A 16457-nucleotide genomic window follows, 5' to 3' on the forward strand; every position below is an offset into this window, starting at 1 on the left:
CCTCAATATGTGTTTATTGTTTGTGTGGAAGAACTACTGGATATTTACTCCAGAGATGGAATGGTGCCTATCAAATCAATCAACAGTTTTCTTGCTCCTTGTTTTAGAAAGCTTCAGCTCATAGTTAGTGCACTGTCATGTTTTTTCTCCTACTTTAGGAGAAGGCACCAGTCTTTCAATATTTTACACCTCTTTGAAAATTCATTGAATATCACCAGTAGGATGAAAACATTTATAGTCAGTATTTTCATTTTCTATAGGTTGTGCCTTGGGTTATGATTATGAGAATGTTGTATTACAGTCAATCTAAATTATAAGTCTAAAAAATGCAAAATATATATCTAAAACATGTTGTTCTGGTCTACTAGACATAAGAAAGAAAAAAAAAATTAATGCATTTTTTCAAAAACAAGGTAAAAAATATTTTGCTGATATTTTGTTTGTGCTAAACAAATTATAATGAAGTAAATGAATTTAAAAATACTGTTACTATATAGAGGTAATACAATCCAGACAACATCATGGGTCTTTGGGAAAAGCAAGAATTGTGCATATATTTATTTGTAAGTAAACAAGAACAAACTTTGCAGCTGCTGATTGAATTCATATTCCTGGAATCAAGCTGTAAACAACTGCTTGTATTTTTGTTTTAGAGGGTGGACGAGGTTTGGTAGCTTTCCATTGGTCTAAAAGAAGGAACATCTGTTGTGGCCATAAAAAACTTGATGATCAAGTTTACCACATCCCACATTAGCAACATTAGGCATTTAGGTTGAAATCCAGATCAGACTGAACTCGGTGAAAGTTTCACTGTTAAGCTCAGGCTGGCCTGGATTTCCAGCCAACATCCAAGGTTTTTAAAACAATAGCACAATGAGTATTAGAAACAAAAGTAGGCTGTTGCTGTGTGTAGGAACTATACACGGACTTGCTTAAAATAACATTCCAGTCTGGTTTACAAAGAGCTTGATATTATGAAGTACTTATCAAGGTACAGAATACTATGAAAGTAGATTGTATGTTTAAAAAGAAAGTGTGATAAGGGCTTCTTTGGTCAGATCACAATATCAATATTACCATAGAGCAGAAGAATTTTAAAAACCTTAGGAAGAGAAATGGCTTAAGTCACTGAAGCATGTTGTCTTATTTAACCACTAATGGATCAATGATGCCATTACGTCTTACACATTTCTTATCAAGGGAAAGGAAACGCAGGATAAGTGGATTCAGAAAAGCAAAGCCTTCTCCCTATAGACATATCACTCCCACCACTTAAGACTTAATCATAGTGTGGTCAAAATTTCCTTGTCCAGTGCAGACTGAGTCAGAAAATATGAGCTTAATGTGCCCCTCAGTTTTAGTTACATCATGTACAAAATTTGGAATTAAATCTGAAATTCCTCACACGGCATGTTTATTCCTCAGAACCTTTTTCATCTCCCTTTCCCAGTCACCTGTGTATTCACTATTTGACTTGGTGGTTAGGACCTCACTGTTTGCCCCAGTGCTGTGAACCTGGACCCAAAAGGGCAAGGTAGAAGCTGTGCTTAGTGCTCAGATGCATGCACTGAGAAGGCAGCTGTGGCTGTTTGAGACGCCACGGCCCCCAGCTCTTTGTACCTGCCAAAGACGCCTGCCCCAGCTGTGGTGGCAGAATGAGACACAAGCATCTCTGAGCTGTTTCAGTGTAAAGTCCAAGAGCTTATCTCAAGCTGCTCCCAGTTCCCTTTGCATTTTATGCTTTAAAACACTGGATTTTATCCTGAAGCAGCTTAGAATTATCTGTGTTTTCAGTCTGCTGACTTGGTTGTGTGGGTGGTATCCTCTGGGAGAAAGGCAGTAATATTTTAAATGAACACGGTTATTTTCAAAACAGTCACTTTCACGCACCATTAGCCACAGAGGCTGGTATAAGCTTTGCTGGCCTTAGACTGGTTTAACAAAACGGTGCACTTGTATCTGTCACAGATTTTCATTTGCACTCTGAAAACTGCAAGAATGCAGCGAGGGCTTAGTTGTATTCTATATTTTTGCTGATCTGGGATGTGATTTTTTAACAAGAAACATTTGTTAACCTCAAGAAAAGTTCAAAAATTGCCTAAGTATTGCCAATTAGGGCAGGCAGCTGTTTAAAAGACAAGGCTAGATAAACTCGCATTTCTTTCTTTGGTTTGGCTGTCTGATGAGTCACATAAAACTGGTCAGCTGTTATGGGGCTCCTTGAAGTTTGCACAGCAGAACGTAAACAGCGAATTAAATCTCTGGTGTTACTGATATCCAATACTCTTAACACACAACACCTACTGACTGCTTGCTCTCTGTTCTATATTCAAACTTCTTCAGCTTTGTGGAAAGTGTCAAGTAAGAGAGATCTTACCCTGGAGAAAAATGGCTTGAACCCCTCCCAGTCCTCTAACAAAAAAATCTTGTCTCAGCTATGGCCTTTTATTTCTTACACTGTTAAATTTACATATCTATTTTAACCTATAATATGGTCAGGTATTTCACATTATAGTATAGGTCAAATGTTACGGTTGTATCATTTCTGTAGTAGCAGCATCATTACCCTTACAATGGTGAACCAGCTTGAAAAGATTTGTGATGAAAACAGCCTGATCACAGAGAGACTCATCAAGACAGTTGATGCTAAACCAGCTCCATTACTGATGCTACAAGCCTTTATTTGTTATATTAGGAGCTTTGTTGTTTGATTGTGTCTTAGATGTCCAGTTCTTTTTTCCCTCAAAAAGGCAGATTTTGCTTATTTAAAGTCTGGTAAATTCAGCGATTCATTTCTTAGCATGACTTACTAACTGGGCTATAAATACAAACAGAAGGGAAGGAAAAAAGGTGATGATAGGATGCAAATCTTAGGTCTTGCTGCCAAATCCTACTGGAACGAGCTACCTCACCCTCAGGAAGGACAGGAGCACATCAGCCCATCAGCTGCATGTCAGCAGTTCCTGCTGGCGTTCCTGGTGTGCATTCGCTGGCTGACTCACACACCACCTGTGTGTTGTGGACAGCACAGAAAACAACCACACAGAAAACAGGCAGGGGTGTAATGGTCAGAAACTGCGGGCACTTTGCTCATCGCCATTAACTTCCTCCCACGATCTGCAAAAGAGACAATTAATCCATCTCTGTATTCAGGAGACCAAGTGTTTTCCCTGTTAAATCTTTACACAGCTAAAGAGACAGTAAATCACTGTTCCACAAACCTCCACACATTTAATTTGTTCTCTCCTCTGTCTATTTTAAAAATGGCTGATAATATTTTCAGTACTTACGACAGTGCAAATGAGTATGAAAAATTAAATCTAGCCTGTGCTAAACTTTGAAGAGTGATACTAACATATATATGCCACTAGTTATTTAAAGTACTAACATATATATGACACCAGTTACACCAGTTATTTAAAGTAACATCCTATGTTGTTAGAAATAAAGTTTAATTCTGCTATTGATCCAAACAGAACCACAGTCAGGCTCCAGCTCTTTTAGTCCCTTGGAGGAAAAAAGAATTTTGCAGCTCTTACAGATATTTATTTTTAATCCGTTGACCCTTTAAAGCATTACAGCTGTTTGTTCATCGACAGTGTCTTTTTTGTGGGTTAAGCAGACAGAAGATGACCATTCAACTCAATCAATTCAATATTCACTTTTCTATTTTTTTAAATTTTCAATTCAAATATAGATGGAGATTTTTGTCTCATAAAAAAAATGTGAAAGCCTCTAGCTTCTTTCATATGAGTATACTCTTTGACAGATAGACAGCAAAAATGTGATATATTTACAATCCACAGAAATCTTAAATGGATTACTTCTTTAAAGCATCACAAATTACTATTAAGTACTTTGTTGTGGATTTAGTTGTACTGAGGAGCTATTGAGACAGCAAACCAGCAGCTTACTGTGTCTAATTGCAAATCTCTTTATCCCCAAAGCTTTTTTGTTATTAATTTTTTAAATCTGAAGTATCATACATTGCATAATCATAAATACACTTGTATTAAGTGTTGACATTTTCCATAATACCTTAGGAAATTACATTAAAAAGAGTCATTATTTTTACCCCTATTACTGAAAAGATTTGTACCAATCATGCAAATACAAACACAAGAAGCCTTGTGGGTGTTCATTAATAATTATTTGCTTAAGGTATTCATTTCAAAATAAATATTTGCAAAACTATACTTTATGTATTCACGGTGGGAGTATGCAAAGCAATAACATGCTGGTAATAGCTATTATAACACACAATGAATTTTTTTAGTGTGTATTTAATTTATGTGATATCACAAACTTAAATAAACACTTACAGAATATGTTTGCACTCACCACATACTCTCCTGGGCTTACTGCTGATAAGAAGAAGTTTACGGGTATAGTGAATTTGTAGGTTTGTTCAAATTTATATCAGTTTTCTGGAAAAAAACAAGCAGATACATGAAAAAGGAAAAAATATATTTGTCTACAGGGCTATTAAAAAGAATCATATTTCTAGTTTGCATTAGTATAAACTTTGCTGACTTTGTGCATATGAATAACTCATGAGAGTGCAACTGGATTTTTTTCAGGTCAATGTCACACACGTGCAGAACTTTACCAGAGTTTTTGTGTCATTTGAACATGTGCAGTCATACACATCACTGTGAAATGGAACAAGTATGTTTTTATATGTTTAAAATCCAAGGAAACTAGAACATCCAGTATATCCAGAGATCTGTAAAAAAGTGCTGGAAATTGCAAATAGTTGTGGTCAAACTGTATTACTGAACAAAGTAGTCCAATCCATTTTGGTTTCAGCTAATGGTTAAAATGATTTCGAGGTGAAGTCACACATTGCCCAATGACATCTGGCAAATTTAGGCAATGTGTTCTAGTTGTTTCTGGTCCAAGAATCTTTAATTACCCCAGCCTGCTTATCGTTGCCTGGAGTGAAGCTCTTTCTTTTGGTTTTAAGCACATCACAGAGACCCTCAGTTGCAGTTTGTTCAGGTACTTCATAACCTTAACACCTTTTCATAGTTTATTATAAATCTCACTGGTCTGTGCATTTATACTTTATAGAGCCCTGACTCTCCTTCAAGTGTCCCAAATCTTTTAATGAAACAGGAGACAGAGGTGGCTCACCGTTAACAGGTGGAAGATGGGTATGCCTGAAACAGCATCCAGATGGTAGCAAGGTGCTCAGGACCAGTTCCTGTAATTAATAAGTCCATCTCCTACATTCTCATGCACAATGTTCATGCACCAGCAGGTATTTGTGTGCTCTGTAGTATGCTTTGTGTATGTTTTGTATCACGTGCGTGTGACGTCCCCTCTGCTTATCAGTGCTGCTCACTGTATCACATACCCCAAAGGCACCTGTTAGGACTGGTGTGTGATGGCAGTGATGCATCCCCTATTCACCCATGTTGAGAGGTGCCTTTTCAGATACCTACCTGTGGATAACTTCAACATCATCACTTCAAGCGCACTATTAAAAAAAATAATTCATTCTTGCAGTGCGTGGGTAATCCATCCTGAACAGGCACAAGGGAGGGTACTGTGGAAGGAAGTTAGAGACACGGACATGAAATATTCTTTATTTTGCATGCTCGCCACTGGAAAACAAGGGAAGCAAATTTAACTGTAGCCTGAAAAGACCCACTAGATACCCATCTGGGACTGATTGCTTGCCTAAGTTTTCAACAAGGCTGCTGAAGAAGCAGAAAGTAGACAGACAGCAGCACCTCTTTGCTGAAAGCAGTGTTGCCCAGGATTCACCATCAGCAAAAACCAGCGGCCCTTCTTGTTGCATTCCCTCCCCACCCAGTTATAATCACCTCTAGGATGTAACTCGAACACCTGCACTCAGTTGCCAAAAACATTATTTGATTGAATGGGCTCTTGTGATCAGTACTCTCAGGATGTATAACAGCTAGGTACAGCAAAAGGGTATTAAAAATATATGTTAAACTGCAGGATACCATAGGGAATCTGGAACCTTCTAAGTGTCAACAGATGGCACAGAGTGACCTACTTTGGAATAAATAAATAAATAAACAAACAAATAAATAAATAAATAGGAGAGGCTAAAGTTGCTCTGGCAGGAGAGCCTGTGCTGGTACTGGGAAGCTGCGGCGTCTACGGAACGCAGGGGACTGACAATGGGGTGTCTCGAGGCTGCCAGCTGACTTCGCAGCCCAGGCATCATTAGTATGTCTTGGCTGTTCTGTAGCCTACTCAATATGTGCTGGTAATATTAATCTGGGTTCCCTAGCAGCAGGTGCCTCTATCATAAGACTCTCTAGCATGATTGCTTTGCAGATTGGCAGAAACTCCAAGGATTGAGTGAGTCGAAAGAGCAAAATTAAATTTCCAACTCTAGCAATGTCAGGCTGGGTATTGATTCTACAGTATCACTTTTTACTTTTAATAGATGCTTAAGAAAAAATGACTTCATTCTCCAAAGAAAAAATTATAGTCCAGTACTTTCAGCAAGCACCACAGGCATAAAAGCAATTATCAGATTTTTCCACTCTCTTCTTATAGTTGCTTTAAGGTATACAGTATCTATTAGTACTAGTGCTAATTTCAATAGGAAAGTCCCCATATTGTGTTATTCCTATAACATCAAGTGACCTCACTCTCCTCACCAGCTGTTTTTGTAAATTCCACCTATTTTCACTACCGTATCTGGCCTTTTTGAGAACTTTCCTTAAACAAAGAGCAAATAAATCCTTCCAAAAGTATAAAAGGAAAATTAAACTTCAAAAAATTTAATACTGTGAGACACAATGTACGGACAGGTCAGGTACTTTACTGAGCTCTGCTTGTTGAGTAATATGGTTGTGAAACTCACAGTACTAGCATGTATTCACTTGATTTTACGGACAGCTAGTGCAAAACTACTATTTGCCACCTGGTGAGCAGAATGAGTTATCTTAAGCCCGCTGAGCATCCTGTTTGTAGAACAACATAACAAATTCATTATCCAGCATGGATCATTTAGTTTTTCTCATCTGTTCAAATTTTTACAATTTAAAACGATATAAACATTCAGTTCAGTTATGAGTACAGTGTATATGCTTGGCTGTGTATGTGTAGCATAAGGACATGCTTTCCCACCAATCTGGGGCAGGCCCCCTCAAGGGACGGTATGCTAAATATCCATTTAGTTTTAGATGACAGTTGCACAATTAAAACACTTTACACAAGATCCATCATGATTTTTAATCCCTCATACTCATTCTTAAGCATTTTATACCTTTCAGACCTTTTAACACAACATGCAGAAGAAAAGGACAGATTGAAGCCAAAGCTTTCCCAAACTGCTAGCATTACGGAGCTATATTTAAACTCTCTGACAAGGAGAATCCTGTATGACAGGAAGAGGTTAAAGGCACCCAGTCATCCAAGCCTCTGCCAGGCTCCATTTCAGATGATCAGAATTGGCCCTGAGCAGGAGGATGGACCGGAGGACTCCTGAGGTCCTTTCCAGCCTGAATTACCTTATGGTTGGCTGTTGGGAACTACTGTTTGCATTAGACTTTAATATGGTGAGCCTTAGCAAAGTGATTTTTCTGGAATGTCAGACAGTCTCCAGACCTCCAAACAGTGCGGACTGGGATCAGCAGGTAGACCTGCAGCTCTCCCCGTGGCTCTGGTATTCAGCTTACACAAAGAACAATTCAGATATCCCAATTAGGAAACACATGCCTGCCTCAAAGGAGAAGAAGAAATTATTTCCTTGAGTAACTCATAGACATCCTCAAAATATACGTCTCCTTTCCTACAACAGCTGTGACATCTCTTTCTGCTCCTTCACAGATCATTGGCTATGGCCGCTGGAGTCCCCAGGGAGCCGCTGTGGCACTGCAGCCATGTCGGGCTGTGCACAGGCCTTTCCATCAGGTGGATGGACTCCTCGCTGCCCACCCACTGTAGCAGCACTGATGCCACCTCCTTGGCTGGGGAGGGATAAACACCATGTAGACTTCACAAATAGGTGGCCTGCAGCACACAACATGTTTCTTCCCACCCTGAAAGACTGCATGAACGGTCCTTTACGTGAGAGTGTACCACATTGAGGTGATGGCAGGGGAACAACACACCTTTCTGACAGGGCAGGTCTTGCCCTAGTCCATGGGGTGACCCCTACCTGTCATATTTGTCTCCTTCGTGCCCTTGGTGGGATGCAAACTGTAGACGGATGTCAATGAAAATTATGAAGGTATATGTGCAGTTTATGGAAAAATTATTAGTAACTTCATGGTTAACATGCAAACACAGATCTTTGTTAAGGCCCTGAGCATGAAGACACGTTCAGAGTGTGCTTAGATTTGTTATGAATTGTCATGTCAGTAAGCCCACTCACTAGTAGAAAAAATAAGCATGGGTGAAGGTGTCCAGTCAGGCCTTAGACCTTACGGTGACATTTTCTGAGACTGATTGCATATGGTGTGCATCTTTGCACTTGCTTTCTTTCCCAAATGCTTCTCCCAGCACTTCAAATGCTGTCTCCAGGGCACTGCAGAAGCCCCGCTGTCTGGACAGGAGACCCACGCTCACTTAAGTGGCCGGGGCCGGAGACCCATCTGGACATGGGGTAGAGGTCCCAGGGTGAGAGGCACTTTATCTCATTCAGTATTATATGGGATTAAATCATTAATGAAGCTTTATTTAGCTTCATGGCCAAGACAGCCCTAAGTTTTCCTTTGTTACATATCTCCTTTGCTTTTATCTCCCTCAGATTCTCTGCTCATACAGGAATAGTCAGTTTGCATGCGGGATGTGAAAAAGGTCTTATGAAATTACTTTGAACAAAGGCCTGGATTCACAAAGATACGTCAGTACCTAATTTATTCTGAGGAGATTGTAGGGGTAATACAGTCTCTTAAATGTTTTCTTATATTTATTCCGCTGATGATATCACTCGACTCACAGGAATACTTTTTATCCCTCACATGACTAATTTTGTAGCACAAATCCAGAGTTGTCAGACTGAAGAAATTTGAATACAAAGAAACTATTGGTAAATATGAAAAATGGTGTTGTGTGGTACGTAGCTATGAGGCCAAGCCGCTTTAAAAACTTCAATAGATTTCAAAATGGAAAGCCATAAATATGAACACTGTTCACAGAATTGACAAGATAACTCAAGGATGCACGTCTAAGATGTAATTTCTGCAATAAAAAATACTGTTGTTTTCCTGAAGAAGTACTGTAATAATACTGTGTCTGTTTTGCCCATCAGAGTATAGATGACACTCTCACAGCCAGTCTCAGTTCCACTCCAGGTCACTTCCAAGATGTTGCAGGTCAACAAGGTGACCAAGGACAAAGTTACAGTCCAAGTCACTGAGGGAAAGGTCAAAAAATGTGGAAAAATCAGGATCGAGCTCCCAACAACGGTCCTGCAGTTCAGGAACAAAATGAAGACCTTCAGTGCTGAGACCTCCATCCCAATCTCCCCAGAGAAACACAGACATTCAAACTAAAGCATGATATACGGAAACATTAAGATGTCCAGATTCACTCTTAAGCTCCAGCTCTCAGAGTTTCTGTCATGAAACTGGCTGTTGACTGGCATTTGAAGATGACTGACACCTATTTCAAATGGTTATGTTTCTCAGGAGTATAGAACATAACAGATTGTAAAATTGAGATGTAATAACCTTATGATAACCCATTTGCTGTCTTGAAATTAATACAATGAAGAATCTCACTAATATTTGGTGTTTCAGTTGAAGGGGATGGCCTCTTCTCAGAACTCTCAATTTGGGCTTACACTTAAGTCTTTCCACTGGCGAGAGAAAATTTGGCCTGACACAGTGATGCAACAAGAACTCCATTAAATCAGAACGACTGTTCATGTGAGGAAGCAGAGTACAAGGAGGTCCTCAATTCCCATTTTTCTGGATCCAGGTGATGTTTAAGTGCCTATGACATTGAAGCGGTGTCACAAGTGCATCCAGAACAGAGCTGAGGCTAAACTGTCAAGTCTTGCAAAACCTGTCAAAAGTTTTGCCAATTCCAAAAAAATATTTAACTCGGCAAAAGGTCAGGTTGACTAAGTGTGAAACATGATCCATGCTCTGAACTTCAATTAGCTTGTCCAGGTTAGGTGAACAGCCAGGCTAGTTTCACAGGGTATTGTTGAAACGCTTGTGTTAAGCACAGTGAAAGGTGAGGCACAGGTAAACCAGAGACAGTATCCATCTGGCATCTCGTACAGAAACTCCATTTAAAAAGTCAAATCAACTAAAAAGTGTATTTATGCATATAAAGTCATATTTTGCTGTAATGAAACCTTGCATGAACACATCACTTTTACATATTGATGAATGATGTCTTCGTTATATTCCAACTGTATTTTGAAAGTATGTTACATTAGAAGTCAAACCTCTCTACATCGGGAAAGAATTTGTCCCAATAACAAATTTTCTACTTAATCTCACCTTGTTTTTGACCAACTGGATAATTATTTTGGGGGAAAATAAGGAATACTGGACTCTTCTTCAGTTAGAAGTATTCAGGACATTTTGATAAACTGGAATATTTTTGTTTTATTCTGTGTGAAGGAGGATTTTCAGGTGTGATAAAGTATGGCTTTTAACTGAAATGTGTTGATCAAGATGGTGTTGGTTATACAGTACAGGCACAGTCCAAGAAAACAATTTGATTAGTTCTAACTTCATATAGACTGAGACGGTATGTTAAAAATAACAATTAGGATTTCAACAACGAGGATGCTTTTAATAAAAAAGGGACTTTGAAAGGGCTTGTTCTTTTTTCTTCAATATTTGTGCCAATTGAGTCGTGGTTTCCTGTATGCCGTATAGGTTGCCTGTACATTCATGTAGCAGCTAATCTTTTTTAAAACGAATTTGTCACTTAATGGGCATCTAGTCTATGGAACGTACTGCTGTAAAATATCACCAAAGCTAAAATCCAGCAGGACTGAAAAGTATTGCAATTTATTTATATTTATGAATACCCTAATTAACCAACTTTATTGCAAATATTTAAAAAAATAAGAGTTTGAAGGAGAGCTGGAAAAGCATCAGATTTTATACCACTCTCTAAGAGTGTAGAGGAGATTTCTCTAAATGACCTGATGCCTATCTCCTTTAGGCTGTGACTGGGTTAGTACTGACAATGACAGGCACCAGCCCAGATAAACTAGTGAAATTCTGAGAAACAGAATTATTTGTAATCTCCTCCAAACCTGTAAAAATAGTTGCCAGAAATGAACATGCCCCTGTCTGTTTACTGACTGTTACGTTGAGGCTGAGATTAGACATAGGTGTCTGACTTTTAGGCCCTTGATTTATGGCATATTCTACACTGCGTATCCTATGATAAAAAACACAGTATAGAGAGCAACAATGTACAATCTTACTCCTAGTTATTGCAATTTCCTCCAAGGTTCATAAGTTCACAGTAGGAAATATGTTCTTCTATATTTTTAAAACCCCAGGGACACAGTAATTAATATGTCATAAGTTTGTGTTTTACAAAATACACTGTCTGCCCAAAGTTCACCGGATGTTTTCTTTTGGAAATGGAGACTTCTTGCCTAATCCATTTTGTCTTAATCTTCCAGCTGCCTTTTTGGTAAAAAGTGAGCTGAAGAAAACCAAAACATTAACTTTTTTGGTTTTCTTCTTTCTTGTTTACTAACTTGTCAGTGTTCTAATGCTACAGTTCAACAATAATTCAACAATATTTTAACCTAATGAATTAATGCCTGATGTTCACTTAAAATAAATGTATTACACTGAGCCACAAATACAGATTGTGAGACACTGCTGGCTGGGTTTTCCATCTGCAGAGCCTTTCCCCAGGAGTTCCTGATGACATCCCGTAGATAATTCAGACTCACCGGGGTCTCACAAAGCCTCTGCCTAACACGGGTATTAGCAGCAGCGGGTATTAGCAGCGGACATTGGCTCAATGAAGCAGCAGAGTAAAGCAGATGATAGGGAATTTTTAAGGGGGGCGGGGGGTGCGTCTGCATGTGAACGAATGAAAATTAAATACGGGGAAGGATTGATTTAATCTGTTTATATAACTCGCTTAAAATTAACTCGCAATTAGGCCCTCACCAGGAATTACTCCGTGATTGTACCCTCCAGCTAACCTAATCCAAGCCTGGGTTCTGGGCAAGGCTGTAGTGTAAAGAGAAGTGATGGGCTGCTGCTCCCAAAACGGGTCCTTTTGGGGCCACCCCTGCGAAATGCCAAAGCGAGCCACTAGAGGGAACTCAGCCTGTTCCCTGCCAGGCCTTGGCACTGGACTTTCCCTACTACTCACTTGGGCCTTTACTTTAAGCTATATGCATATGCACACTTAAAGCTATATGCATACGCTTTGAAGACACCTGCCACAGTAAATCCATCTGTTAAAGCAAATGTACCAGCATTCTTCCGTATCACACATGCACATGACATATTTCATCTTTTATATTAGTAGTAATGCAAGCTTTTTAACTTTTAACTTTTTCTCTCTTAATTCTTTTCTTTCCTCGTCATTTCTTTGCCTACGTGGTGTCAGCGTTCTCTGGAAGTGAACCAGAAAGTGACTGAATGTGTTCCTGGTTACTAGTGGGTGTGTAGAACATGTTCCTTGTATTTCTGGCAAGAGACTTGGGAGTAGGAAATTAAGGAAGGGTGGAGACTTGCTAGAGGTCCTTACAAGGTGAGGTCAGGGCGGGGGGGGGGTCTGGCTGTAACTGAGGAAGACAATATGGAGAAAGGTTTCTAAGTGGGTGAAGAGCTTCTTCCTTTGGTCATCATGTATCTTCTTTCTGCTCCTTCACCTCCTCAGTATCTTAAGTCTGCCCAGAGGGAAAGCACCGTCCCTAGGGCTCAGCCCACAAAACCATCTCAGAAATGCTAAAAGTAAGCAAAGCTCTTCCTAAGAAAATTGTGACTAAGCTGACATTTGGATCAGGACTGCAAGGCCGGATCAAGTTTACTCTTACCCTCACCCCCACATCTTCACATTGCGTCCCTGCAGTATTTGAAAAGTAGGGCACGTTTGTGTTAAAAATGATATGAAAATGCAACAGTTTGGAAGAGTGCAGGTAATCAGTCATAACAGTAATACAGGTTAAGTCTTCAGGGTTGCCACAGGGGGAAGGAATAAAAACAGGCTGTTTTGCCTGTACGGAAGCTTCTGTTTCCTCTCAGGGATATTTAGGTGTAGAGGTTGCCCTCTCACTGTGTGCTACTTCTGGGGCAGTGAAGGGAAACCCCCTTTTTGTTGGAAGGCTGCCATCTCGGAATGCTCTGAAATACGCTGACATTGCCATCATATCTGGCACATTTCACAAGATTACAGAGGATGGTGACTACGTGATCCAGATGGGGGGGTCACCAGAACTGGGGGTTCTTGCGTGATCCCTCTCTTCACCCCAACGCTTCCTAAAGGCAGAAATTTCAATGAATACATTACCTGTTCGTTCTTGTGTACCCAGCTATGGCTCTCCAGAGCTTCGAGAGTTATCCCAAACAGCATGGTAGTCAGAAAAATAAAGGAAAAATAAAAGAAATAGAAATTCATTATTGAAAAATTAACAGTGAAAATGAAAAGTCTTGAAAATAGGAGTTTAATTCTGCACAGGCATAGTTAGTTGATCACAGTTACCTGTGTGGATAAAGTAATGGCACCTGTGTTGCCATTGTCTCTTTATGGAAGTTAACTTACGTGTCGCAAGAAGTCATACGGCTGCTGTTGATTTCGATTTATTAAAAATTTGAAATTCTACCCTTGGCCAAAATAGGACAAAACTCTGCAGGTTCCATGTTAAAGCCTTTGGGATATTTGTTTTCATTTATGCAGAGAAAGTGTAGTTTCAGCACACGAGTTCAAAGGACATTGGAAATAATTTTGAAATTAAACAAATGCATGTAGATGGACATGTGGTAGAAGAGCAGTATAATAATAAGACATTATGAGAGAACAGTTTCCTTCAGTGAGGGAAGAAAGTCTATAATTTGGCATAAATGAGGACTATGGATGGGGACTGTGGGGGAAGGCCAAAGAAATAGGTGACACAGGTCAGGACGAATATAGCAAAGGGATGGGGGCACTGGAAGCAGCAATTTTAGGGCCTGGGGTATGGAGAGTAAATGGGCTGACACTTTTCTCTCACCCATGTCTGGCTTTTAGATGCATCCATCTCCCCTGCCCTGTGTTTATATTGGGGTCTCTCTTGAAAGGGTCTAAACCTTTCCCCTTGGAAGTCAGTTATGATAGCCATCTTGGGGACTAAAAGATTATTTTGCCAACATATGACAGAAGATGTAGATACATATTAAAGCAAACAGAATCTTATCTGTGATCTACTTCATGGGAAGGTGGATGGGTAATTAACTAAACTGCCATATGTAAATTTAGGGAACCTTTCCCAGAAAAGGGAAGTCCCATATCACTAAATTGGTGAAGGAAACTGAGAACTGAAGAAAGGAAAATGATACAAATGGTACAGAGCATCACCCTGCAGATGTGAACAGACCTTGCAGGCTTTGGGATCTGCAGATGCTGAAGAGCATGAACAGTATGCTTGGTGCGTATGTGGCCTGTATACTACTTTTTTCTTTTCATCCTAAAATATGACTCAGCGCTTTGGGGAAGGCACTTACAAACTCTGCCATGGTACCTGAGGGAAAGCAGGCCTTGTAGGTACTGAACCAATCTGGTACCTGGTAATTAATTAAAAAAAGGAATATAAACCACAAGACCCTCTCAAAGGAGTGGTATAAACTCTTACCTTAAATCTCCTAGGACACAACCAGATTGGAAATGTATAGTAACCCCTGAACTATCCCTGAACACGCAGAAAGGCACAGTCCTACAAGCAGAACGCTGAGGAGTTTTGGACACATGAAGCAAGCAGGCTGTACTTGTGACAGGCTCTCAAACAGCAGACCTGGCCTGGCAAATTAGATAAAAAGCCTCAGTTCACAAGTCTCAGAGCTGCAGACTGCATTTTTGTCTTCCTGGCATCTCCCCCTGCCAGCAACCAGCCCAGGTCAGACCTCTCAGACTTCTGATCTCTGAGGAAACAATCCTTAAACGCTAATTGTTTGGGTTTTTTGAATTGTGTTTGGCAGATGAATTCTGTGGTATCTGAGTGGACCAGCTCATCAGAGCCATTTCTAGTCCTCCAGGATATCAAGTGGGGCACGCTATGGTTATTGAGGCTGTGCTACATGCTTGTCAGGTCAATTCATACCATGTTGACAGGAGAAATCTCAAGAGAATTATTTCATCTTGTAAAAATCTAGCTGTCCTTTGAAAAAAAAAATACATTCTCTCTTGGAGGAAATATAACCTGAACACAGCAGGTAAATGCGGCATACTCAAACTGATTTTTCAGGCAAAAAGAATCACGTGTATGAACATTTGCAGGGAAGTGAGGGAAACTGAGAATGAGGAAATGTGTTTAGGGGGAAATACAAGAAAAGAGAAACTCACAGCTGCAGTGAAAAGTAAAGAAAACAGATAGTCAGGGAAGGTGATGGGAAGGCTTGAGGTCTTAGGAAGGACTGGCTGGTGGTAGAGAGAGACTGGGTCGCTCATAAACTCCACCTTCTGTCGGGCTGTAGGAAGATCCTCTCTCTTGGGAAAGACTGGCCCTCTTTCTGTCTTCCAGGATCCAGTGCAGGCCTAAAGATAAAGCAAATGTAATCTTGAGAAACTATGAGGATAACATGCACGCCTGTGGCCCCCTCATCCAGCTGCTGGCTGCAGCTGGTTTGCAGAGCGGTGGAGAGCAGCAGCCAGCAAGCAGAAACTTTTGACTTATCATCAGCCTTCGCACTGCTGGCTGCGGGGACAGGATAGAGAGGATGAGGTGAAAGTGACAGTAGTGTATGTATAGATTATATATTGTATCAAAGGGTCAAAAACAGGGGGTGGAGAAAAGTAGAACAGTCATCTTTCCTGTGCAAATTACTAAAGCGATCATGTAATAAAACTGTATGCAACACCTAAACGCAGCCTGATTTATCTCACCAGCCATATCAATGACTACAAATGCCAAACATTTCAAAGCAGAACATTATATTAATTGCATTTTGACATAGTAGGCAGCGGGATGAGGAAGACTTGCAGACCACGCAGCAACCGCGCGTACTAGCAAAGGAAAAACCTGGCTGGAGCTCCAGAAACTCTTGGTTCTCTTCCAGGGTTAGTGAACAGCCTGCTGAGTGATCTTAAGCAAGCTAGTTCCCTTCTGTACGCCTGTTTTTCCAGCCGTAAAAAAACGTGAAGCCTGCTATCACGCGCATACATACTTTATCTGACCGCTTCTAAAAACCCGTGGAAACCTGAGAGCAGCAAGCACTTGCCCAGCATTTTGTGATACCTACAGCAGTGGTAGCCATGAAGAATGCTGTGCCAAGGTGCAGCTTCTACTCGTGAATAATAGGTACTGATCAGAGAGAAAAACGCAGTCA

General features: G+C 40.2%; 1 long non-coding RNA gene across 2 annotated transcripts; it reads right to left on the reverse strand.

Moving 5' to 3' along the window:
- Positions 1-272: 272 nt before the first annotated feature.
- On the reverse strand, positions 273-15728 carry LOC134513388 (uncharacterized). Of its 2 annotated transcripts, XR_010070404.1 has the most exons (5): positions 15475-15728; positions 13450-13487; positions 5448-5551; positions 4342-4427; positions 273-3117 (listed from the first exon to the last, which is right to left on the reverse strand). It is a non-coding gene; the product is annotated as an uncharacterized LOC134513388 (long non-coding RNA). The 2 variants fall into 2 exon arrangements; XR_010070403.1 differs by lacking the exons at positions 13450-13487; positions 15475-15728 and having other exon boundaries at positions 5448-5767.
- Between the last annotated feature and the right edge of the window lie 729 nt (positions 15729-16457).

This window comes from Chroicocephalus ridibundus, chromosome 3 (genome assembly GCF_963924245.1).
Source record: "Chroicocephalus ridibundus chromosome 3, bChrRid1.1, whole genome shotgun sequence".
Lineage (NCBI taxonomy): Eukaryota > Metazoa > Chordata > Aves > Charadriiformes > Laridae > Chroicocephalus > Chroicocephalus ridibundus.